Raw genomic sequence first — 10,721 nt, 5'->3', positions numbered from 1 at the left:
ATAGGGGAGGCTGAGGCAGTCAGGGAGGATGGCAGCCAGCGAGCGCAGTGGTCCCTGCTGGGCTGCACTTGTCAGGGCCGGGCCATCATCCCTCAGGTGCTGTGGCAGCCCCTCACAGCAACTGCTCTGGGTCACCCCCACAGCGGCCCCAGGCCAGTGGCAGGACTGGGCAGAGAACACCTGACTGTGACTGGCTTCAGTTCATGCGACACCCTGATGACAGGCAGAAGTAGATGTTCTGGAAGGTTCTCTGCAGCATCCTCACGGTAGTCAGGCGGTAGGCCCTGACACTTCCCCAGCCCTTCAAACACCTGACCCAGGCTGCTGCTGCAACCACTCACTGTTTGGTAAGGAAAAATGTCAAATGGAGCAAAGTAATCACAAGATTTTTGTATTCCAGATCATTCTCAAGAAAAAATACAGTACTACCTGATAATGAAAGATACCAGTGACTAAGAAGGGAGCTTTTTATGCAAATAATATACTAATATACTTCTGTTTCAGTAAACAGGACTTAATATTGGTTTTGGAAATATTGTCCAGAATATTGGAGGTTAGGTTTTCCAAAGCAGCCTAAATTAGAGGTTTTAATTCAGCTTCCTGTAGTCTTAGGCTGGCAATAGAACCACTGTTGAGCAGCCTAGACAATAAATAAATAAATAAATAAATAAATAAATAAATTGAAAAATATCTCTTAAGCTTCAGAACAATTTTAGAAAATTTTGCAGATTGACAAACTGAGGTTACACGTGTCTTCCAGCTGTCTGGTATAGTTTGCAATTTCATGGGATTTTGTTTAGAGTTTCTGCTCAGGACATCTGGCTGAACCTCCCTCCCCCTTCCTCTTAACACTTTACTGTGCTAAATAGAAGTAAATTTTCATAAACAGGTAAATTCAAGCAGGGAAGGAAAAAAAAAAAAACTTCATCTCAATATATATTTGGAAATGTATTTTCGAAATCCACAGGCCTTTTTTCCTTTAAATGTTAACACAGTTCATTATCAATTTGAACTATCAGTAATGAACAACTGCAGATGCTAATAACATTTCTTACAGGGCAGACAGGTAGGTTTTATAACAGCAATTACTATTCTACAAGCTATCTGTTTTATAACTTGTATAAATGTTGTAAACATTGGAACATTATAAATCCTTTAGTCAGTGGTGTTTCCAAAGATCAACAGAGATTATCTAAATTTAAAACTCTTTTTTTTTTTCATTTAAAATTTAGACATTCACCCAGGTATGATGAAATTTATGTAAAGTGAGATTGTTTGTTATTGACTTATGTTGGTTAGAATCAATTGAAACATATAATTGGCTCTTGATTATGGTTACACTAGTATTTTTCTTTAAAATAAAACCCTTCTCTTTTTTATGCATCAGATCAAGCAAATGTTATCCTCACTTGTCAATTACCAGACTTTGTAACATCAAAACTTGTCCTTCCACCTGGACATAGTCACATTAAAATTCAGAGAGTGGGAAATAATACCCAATGCTGCCAGTCAAGTTTTCCTCTGTTCAGCAGGAGCTTCTAAGTCTTAAAGTATAAGGTGTCTGTGCAATACTTTAGGATCTATAAAGGACCATAAAGGCAAGATAGAGGTATTGCTGGAAGACAGTGAGGAACAAATATTACTTTTAGCCCAAAACAGTGGTATAAGTCTTGGTTTGGAAAGCATAGTTCAATATATAACATATTTGGGCTTATAGAAAGGAAAAAAATATATATATATTCAAATGTTTCAATAAGAATATAGCATGAAAATGTTTTCAGTGATTTGCTCAAAGTCACTCAAACCATCAAAGCCACTTTGGGTAAGCCAAAGATATTTTTATTTCATTTTATTTATAATTCATACAAACTTGTTAGACTGAGAAGCGATAGTGTACTGGAATTAGAAACTCTTTGAAACCTTCATCTGGCGTAGGAGTTATATATACCTGCCAAAAAATACTGATTGCATAAGGGAAATCCAGGGACCTCTATACTTTACTGTCAATTGCTATTTCTTCCTATAAGGATTAATCTTCAAATGATTGATTATTTCAGGAAATTCTACCTGAGAACAAGTACTGAGCTCTGTAATCTGACAAAATGATACTTTGCTCATCTCTCATTGGATGTTTTTCAGTAATGGATATTCAGCTTTCATGCTCATCTACACATGCCTGAAATGAATAATTTATTGCAATAGTACAGAGTTACATTGTGAACCTAAAATTCAGAGAAGGTAATAGTCAAAGTCATAGATGATAAACTGGGCCATAAAATATGTTCATTCTTCTGCCGTCTTCATGAAATGATGTGATCTTGAATAGATAAAACTCTCTTTTTCTCTGTAGAATATGGATTAATTGAAATAAATGAGAAACTTTTGTTCTCCATACAACATGAAAATCATCCTAAGATCTTTCTATGGATCACTGGGAAAGAAATTCTCTTAGACGTGTTAACAAAATATATTAAATCATGAAGCCCCTCTGATACCATCTAGCCTCTGACCTGGTCAGTCAATTGAATCTTCTCAAAGAGTATAGTGAAATCTGATTTCTTTGTGACCAAGAGCAAATAAGAGAAGAACTCTCATTTTATTATAACATGAGACTCACTTTGTTTCTAGAGAAGAATCCACACCTGTTGGTAAAGAACAACCTAAAGTTAGTTAATGAGGTGTCATTTCTGATGCTGTGGTCAGAAAATCTAATTTATTTATTTTTTAATTATTTTTTATTTTTTTTTCTGCTGAATATTAAGCTCTGTAGTTGTCAGTATCTTTCATTTGTAATCATCATTATTTTAAATTGTTTATTACCCTTGTCCAACCTCAGTCTGCTAGGCCATTATGCCACTGGCAGTGGCAATTCTAAACAGATCCTCATTCCTCACAGTGGAGAAGTCACTGGGTTGCATACCTGTGCTACCACAGTTAACAAGCAACTTAAAGATCTGGTTAAGCTAATGTCTTGGAAATGAAAAAGCAAAATATTAAACAGTCTGGGAGATATCAGAGCCTGGACTGACAGATTTTCAATTATCTACAAATAACTTAAAATGAGAAGTTAACATGACCAGAACTTTGAAATCAAAATCAAAACCCAGGACATAAGTCTCTGATTCTTTTCACTGTGAAATGACCTTTAAAATTGAAATTGATCAGGTAAGTTGTTTGTCAAAATTATTCCTCTAAACTGATGGAGGAAAAATCAAAAACCTCCAAATTTCTCCTATAATACCTGTAACTATAAATCATGAAAATAATGCAAGAAGCTTTATATCTTTCAAATGAGTTATATATATTATTATTCTTAGAAAAAAAATGCCTGTCAATCTGGCTTGTTCAAGGATGCACAGAAACTCAGAAAAAGCTAGGAATAGAAGTCTAGTAGTCCGGTTTCTTACTGAAAGGCCATTTTTCTGTCTCTAAACTGTAGTGTTCTTTATAATTTTTCATTGGGGATTGTTATAAATCACAGTCTTAACTTCAGCTTAAAGCTTTGTGTCTGGAAATTATATAGCATCCAGTAAAAAATACCATATAAAATATATCATGAGATCATAAGACTTTGCCATTCACCGAGTTCTGAATTTTTTAAATTTCAAGAGTATTGATAATTCTATTGTAAATAACCTCTCATAGTTCAGGTCACTAGTGTAGACATAAGGTTTGGGGAAATTGAATAAGAAAAGCTAATAGAAGAAGAACACAGCTTTATCCTTTCTAGCTATGAAATCATTAACAATGAAGTGTCCTTCCTTATAAAATCTCTCATTTCTTTCCCAAGAAAAATGTTGTTACAATTTTAAGGGTAAAATTTAATTTTCTATTTTTATTAAAAATAACTGTAGGTACCAGAGTAATAAACATTAGAATTTTAAATAAGGTTAAGATTGCTAAATAATTTATAATGTAAATGAATGCTTGTGTGATTAACTTTTTTATAATGTTGAGCACATGCTAATTCAGATTTCATACCTGAAAGACTGTAGCATCTTTGGGCTACCTTAGCATAATTAAACAGTGATAAAACATCACTTACTGTACTACTTCTCACACCATAAAACAAACAAAATATTGCAGTAATATATGAAAGAGAGGAAAAGTTTCTTAAAACATGAAAAGGAAAGCAGTTGTTTTTTTCCCTGCAGGATTTATATTCAAGATTTTAATTTTCCCTAGTAACTATTTCACAGTATGCAATTAACTTCAAGAAATTAAAGAATAATAATGATGAAATCTAGAATAAACTACTGTGGAATTTGTCAAAAAGTATAGAAAAAAGATACACCTTTAAGATTCATTCTGACTTGACTATAATATCCAAGATGGATTCTATAGTAAACAATTCTAACAAAAATAATTATTCTGTTTTCACTTTTGATTAAAATTTCAAATATGTCAGCCCTTCAATCCTTGGGAGATGAAAGAAATTACACCAAAACCCATGAAATTTCTGAGGAGAGAGTTTTTGACGAAAGACAAATTTTAACAAATTTTGCCTGTGAGAAATTAGAAATTGTCTTTACATTTTCAGGTCCTGGAGATACTGCTAGTGATTCTGTTTAATCATTTCTTTCTCCATCCCTCCACCCCACATCTTTTGTTTGTTTCCATAAGGTTTGTAATGCAATGATTCATTTGATTCAGATCGTAATCTATTGGAAAGCGAATTAGTGCATAAGTAGTAATTATGCATACATAACATTACTGCCCTGTTTCTATAAGGAGATATCAGATTTTTGTAAAGATATTGAGATTCCCTAAGATTGTTGTAAATAGCCAATTTCCTAGACTTTTCATCTGAGTTTAGTGGTTCCTGACTTCACTGTGATATAAGTATATGAATGTGGGAGAATAAGTAAATATGCAAGTGTAGTAATTTGACTGTCTTTGAGGGATTAATTACCTAAATAATGTGGCCCTGTTGTTTAAGTTCAGGTAGACTGTTTATTTTTGAACTAAAAAATTAGCAAATACTCTGTGGTAGAGGAATAGGAAACTCTTCCACAGGGGGGGTGACGGGGAAGAGAACGTCTATTGACACTTTATCTGTGAACTGGTGATAATCTGAGCTACAATTTAGATCACTTACATACAGCAGATATCAGGTCCCTATAGAGTGGAATGGTGATTAACTCTGGCTGCATGAATTGACTGTTCAGACAATCAAGAGTTGTTTCATGGAAAGAAGTGTTTATTTTCTATTACACACTGAAATAAATAAGGTTTTGATCCTTTTATGATTTTTTTTTAAATCTCCCAATTCTTTGGTATTATTTTATGTTGATGTACACATCCAAGTTTATTTGGTGAATTGTTGCTTATTAAGTCTTATTAATTCTAATTAGAAAGGCTGTCTTGCCTGTTTTTATCTGATATGGTGTAATCCACAAAAGAGATTGATTAACAATGTTTTTGAAGAGGCCTATGGTTATTTTGTTTTAAGATAAATTTCTCTTCTATTCATTACGTAATTTGTATTATTATCGATTTGCAGTATTTAGCTCCTCTTTGTGGAGATTTGATTCAAACTTTTCTCAATGCTCTCAACACTTTCAACACTTTCAGTTTCTAGCAGGGACCTTTACTCTTAACAAATAATAGTCTGGGAGCAGTCTTCTGTTCATTTATGTATTTATTATCTACTGGTTATCTCACTGTGCTGTTACTTCTGATACTCAATATTACTTGCAGTAATGAGTGTCTTCATAAAAAAATATAAAAGATTACAGAGAGGGTTTTGGTTTGGGCAGATAGCAAATATATAACAATGAACTATAGCAATGAACTTCCCCATTTGGCTAGGAAAGATGTAGCATTTTACCTCTCTAAATGAAAAGTAACTTGTTTTTCTGCCTGCCCGAAAGACATCAGAAGAAGAAGAATGACTAAGTTGAGAGAAATATGTCAGCTTTTGTAATTTCTCTTCGGAGGCAGGTAGGGACACCTGAGGTCAGAACAAACTGTAACTACTGAACTCTATCAAAATAATATTAGAATAGTTTTCCTAACATTTCTATTCAACAATTATGGATTAGTATTTCCTCATGACATTGCATAACCTTTATCTTAAAGAAAGCATGACATTAATTAAAGTAAACCTTATCCTTCTTTCCTGTTTAATATCAGGTCATTCTGACCATCTTTTCTTCTCTAATTCCCCTCCACCCCTATTACTATTTAATAGGTTTAACAATTATTTTTCCTATTTTCTGGTGGCTTAGACTCTCTTATGCCCCTTAGTAACCTTCTTCTAAAAAACACTTCACTTAATATACTTTTAATCCTGTTTTATAAAACAGGATTCTCATATGCCTGACAGCCTTAGCTGATGACTCCTTTGAAGATACACAAAGGCATAGTCAAATCAAGCTTGTACCACTACCCACAAACCTCTTTTTTATCTACTTTTCCTAATTGCCCGTGTTTTCATGGCACAGAACTTTTTGTTTTTCTGATATTCATTGAGGTGAACATGGCATCATTTTGGTATTTCCATATGCTGAGGAGTTTTTTTTTTTTTTGTACTGTAACTAAATGAAAATCAGAAAATACTATTCATTTTGATTAAACTGTTAAGAAAGGGTGATTATACATTGCTTTGCAATGAATGTAAGTCTGAATACAAAAATATTACATACAATTGTAAAGAACTTAGAGTCATTTTTCACATTAATTACAAAAAAAAAAGTTTCATAAAAGTACTTACATAAAAGTACTTACTTTTTGGCAGAGACAATTGTCTTTAGTGGGTTTCCTTGACTGGAAGTTTTAGCTTGAGTTTTGCTAAAACAGCCCACTTGTAGTTTTCACAGAATAACTTCCTCATCATCAGACTAGATACAAGATGTTAAGTATCATTATATCCCTTCATGGCAAAAATAATTTTAAAAAAAAAGGAAAAATACTTGTTGGAAATCTCAAGCAAATATCCATCTGCGATTTCAAAGCGACAGAGTTCTACTGGCTAGGCCATTTACAGGCAGTTAAAAAATAACTGTATTTATTTTGTTCTGAAAAAAAAGAAAAAAGATTTTTAATGCTTTTGTGTGTCTCTGTTTTAGTCCTTTCGTCTATGCCATTCACTCAGTGAATTTTCTTTAACTCCACATAGCACTCAGCAGATGATCATTAATGTATTAATAGAAAAATAACTTTTGGAGACAAATACATACTTGGTAACCAAAAGTACAATATAAATCTTGAATACTGTTTTAGGAAGAAAAATCTTAATAAGAGGAGGTCTGTAGGAACACAAGTTATTTGTTTATTTATTTTAATTATATGAGAGTTGTTTTTTATTTTAAGATAGTAGTTTATGGAAAACAAACAAAAAACAACAACAACAAAAACCTACAAATCAAACAAGCTAACCAACGAAATGAAACCAAACCAACAAAAAATCAGGAACTTGTCATAACACTGTAGAACTTGCAGTGCTGGATGCCCATTAGGCTGCTGTTACGTGCACTTTCAGAATGCCTTATCCGGTACTATGTAAATTTTGCTGGAGGTTAGTAAGATGCATCCAAAGCCTTTGGATGCACCTGCTCTGGTCCAGTTTCATGTACATTCTTTGTCTTTTGCAGCTTCAGGAAGGTAAAACTTCATGCTGCAGCTGCCCTATGTCTTCAACATCAGAAATTACTCCACAAGATACCTCAGCAACTTAAACATACCTTTTTCAAAGCTCTGACCTGAGGCTATTTTTTATTTTCCTCCTCAGAAACACTTGACAGAAACCAGATACCCTTCAAAAATTCCAGCACTGCTTTGTTCTTAGAACAAGTATAAAGTTTGGCAAAATGATAGAAGGATTTGCAGTCTTTTACTGCCAACTTTCTTCGCCACACCCTGATCTTTTGTGGTAAATGCGGAACTTCTTTCTCTTCACTACGCTTTCCTTTCCAAACTTCCAAATTCCTTTTTCTGTTTCTGCGGCTTAAGATTTAAAATTGACATCTTCATTCTTTATAAATAGGTGAATTTCTTCAAATATCATCCTCACTGAGAAAACTATCATAGAGTATTTGGTTAGTTGTTTTTCCAGAGGTTGACTATGAGATTGGATTAAATTGTTGTTAAATAGTTTATCATCTGAAAATGGTGAATATGATTCTTCTGGTCTATACAAACAATGTTAGACTAAGTTTCCTGGTGTAATTTTTACATTGTAAAATCATATACTGAAAAAGTAAAAGGTACGTTCACTTTGAATTTTTTATGTGAAAATATTTTTGAAGGATTAAGTAATCCTTGCTTCTCTGAGAGCAACCATTCTTATAGTCCAGAATAGTTTTTCAAGCAGTTTCATTTAACTCAAAACTGTTGTATCATTTCGTCAATAAATAAATAAATAAAAATAAGATTTTAACTTTTAAAATTTCCTTTTTCTCCCTCTTCAAGAAAATGGGGGTAAACAAAGTAATACTAATGGATCTTACACAAAACAATGTTCTGGCTCCTCTTTTGAGAAATAGGAAGTGGGTAAAATAATATAGAAATTATCAGAAGTAGAGAGCTCCTGTTCATTTGCCTATATCAAAAGCATTGCTAGGTAGGCTTTTTCTCTCCCCTCCCAGTTCCTCTTCATGATTTTTCTCCTCATTACTACATGTTCTCTTTTCTCATCTCTTTCCTTTAACCTTTCCTTCTGCTAGTTCTTATCATACTGTTAACTCTGGTTTTGGCCACATCACTTGCTACATACCATACCCATTTTTTCTGAATTTATCAGTTTTATGGTTATTTATTTGGGTATATATTATATGCCATTTTCACCTGGCCTTGGCCCCATTGAACTATTCCTACTGTAACTAATACTTCTACTAATACTAATCCATATGGTACATACATTAGTTCATTATTGGGCTTCCTGTTACAGTGAGTCAACTACTTGCTAGCCTTGGAGAGAAAATCTAGTGATTTTTGACCTAAATAATGACTTTCTTCCATTAAAGAAGGATGTATTCCTGAACCAAGTCAGGGGATCGCATGTCCAGGGGACTCTGAACACATCCTATGATATGTGGGCATTCTCTGTAATTATTAAAAACTTATCTTTCTTCATCATTTGTCCATATCTAACATGTGGAAAACTACCATTCATTTTAATCTCTGATGGTTTACCACCTTAAACAATGCCTGAACTTATGTACTCTAGCAAGTCATTACTAATTGGACAACTTCTGGCAACAAGAAGGTACTACAGACTTGCTGTAGTTTTCAGCATATTTTTCTTCATCACCAAACTGAAACATTGTGATTCAGAACCACAGGAAGAGCAATGATGTATGTAGGTGGCACACGTAGGTAAATAAAATTATGAAACACCCACTGCCGTCCGGTGAAGAATAGTACATTTTTGCTTCCATATCCACATGAACAGTACAAACAGCACCTGTGCAAGACTGAAAAAGCAATTTACACACCAAGGAAACATGCTTACCTCTATTTACTTTATTCCTTTGCCATACGTCCTACAGCAGAAGGTGTCTAATACTATGCCGTCCCCTCTCATTCTTAATCCCACAGTGCTATCTTGCCACCATGAGATGAGAAATGAAAGAAGACATGCTGAATTCTAACTTTTTAGCACCTTTAATCATTTAGCATATATAATATAGATGATATATATTTACCATTTCATACTATTCTTATCTTCAGAACTTCAGTGTTAATATTTTTGATCACTGAAAAGGGGAACGTAATAGCTTGAATCTGTAGTTATAGACAGCTTGGTTATGGATAACTCACAATTTCATATGATCTGAAATCACCTGTTAAAGAGTTAATATATCTCAGACAGATACAATTTTATAATTATTTTTCCATAACCTATCTCATACAGTAAGTGTTCAAGTTGAAGAAAGAGGTGACAGTCTGTCAAAAAAAGTCATTTAAATCTTTTCCTACTTTATAAACTATCTTTTGGTTCCTAAGTATCATCAGGATGTACATATTTTCTTTATGTTCTGAAAAACATAATTCAATATGATCCTATTTTTTATTTTCAGTTATGTTATACTTTTAAAGTTGTCACAATCTTTTATCAGTGATATTCCTGGTGGTATGAATCAACTAGCAGCTTACACTTTGGGGTGAAAATTTAATTACAAATTCAAAATATTTTTGCTTCTTTTACAAATTTTTTAAATCCATTTTGATACACACTAGTTTTAATACACATCTATAAGAGTGATAAGATCTATCATGTTTAGAAATATAGCGTCAGTTCATGTTAGAATAATTTTTCATTGCTGGTGAATTTGTTTTGATCTTATTTTTAAGTCTAACATTTTGACTGAAGAATATGCCAGAAGGTTTATTATTCTTTAACTGCATAGTGCTTAAACAGTCATTTTCCTGTTTAAACAGCCATTTTCCTGTTTAAATACCAAACAGTCAGATGTTTATAATTAAATTACTAGGAATATTATGTACTAGTAAGACAGCCATTATATAGTCATTGCATGTCCTAGTACTTTTTTTAGCTTTAAATATGTAATTTTAAAAACTAGCTGGCATTGTCTTGAACCTGGGTCATTTTCACTTGTCAACAAATTAGATTAAAAGCATAGAGTATTGAATTTATGGAGCTGTGAACAGAAAAATAAAGGCTTGATAGAATAATAAGTGAACACAGAGGTTTCACATTACAGAAAGTGGAAATGGAATATTGACTCCACATAGCCTTCCTGTGCTTTCAGTGTGAT

The 10,721-nt window shown here is 33.2% G+C and overlaps 1 long non-coding RNA gene across 1 annotated transcript in view; it reads left to right on the top strand.

Moving 5' to 3' along the window:
• The first annotated feature begins 213 nt into the window (after positions 1-213).
• LOC106034108 (uncharacterized) overlaps positions 214-10,721 on the top strand; it is a 31,742-nt gene continuing 21,234 nt past the window's right edge. The window contains exon 1 of the long non-coding RNA XR_001205804.3: positions 214-347. This is a non-coding gene — a long non-coding RNA (uncharacterized lncRNA). The remainder of the gene's footprint in view (positions 348-10,721) is intronic.

This window comes from Anser cygnoides, chromosome 8 (genome assembly GCF_040182565.1).
Source record: "Anser cygnoides isolate HZ-2024a breed goose chromosome 8, Taihu_goose_T2T_genome, whole genome shotgun sequence".
NCBI classification, from domain to species: domain Eukaryota; kingdom Metazoa; phylum Chordata; class Aves; order Anseriformes; family Anatidae; genus Anser; species Anser cygnoides.
Note: the sequence above shows the minus strand (reverse complement) of the source record. Positions and strands in the feature narration are given on the sequence as shown.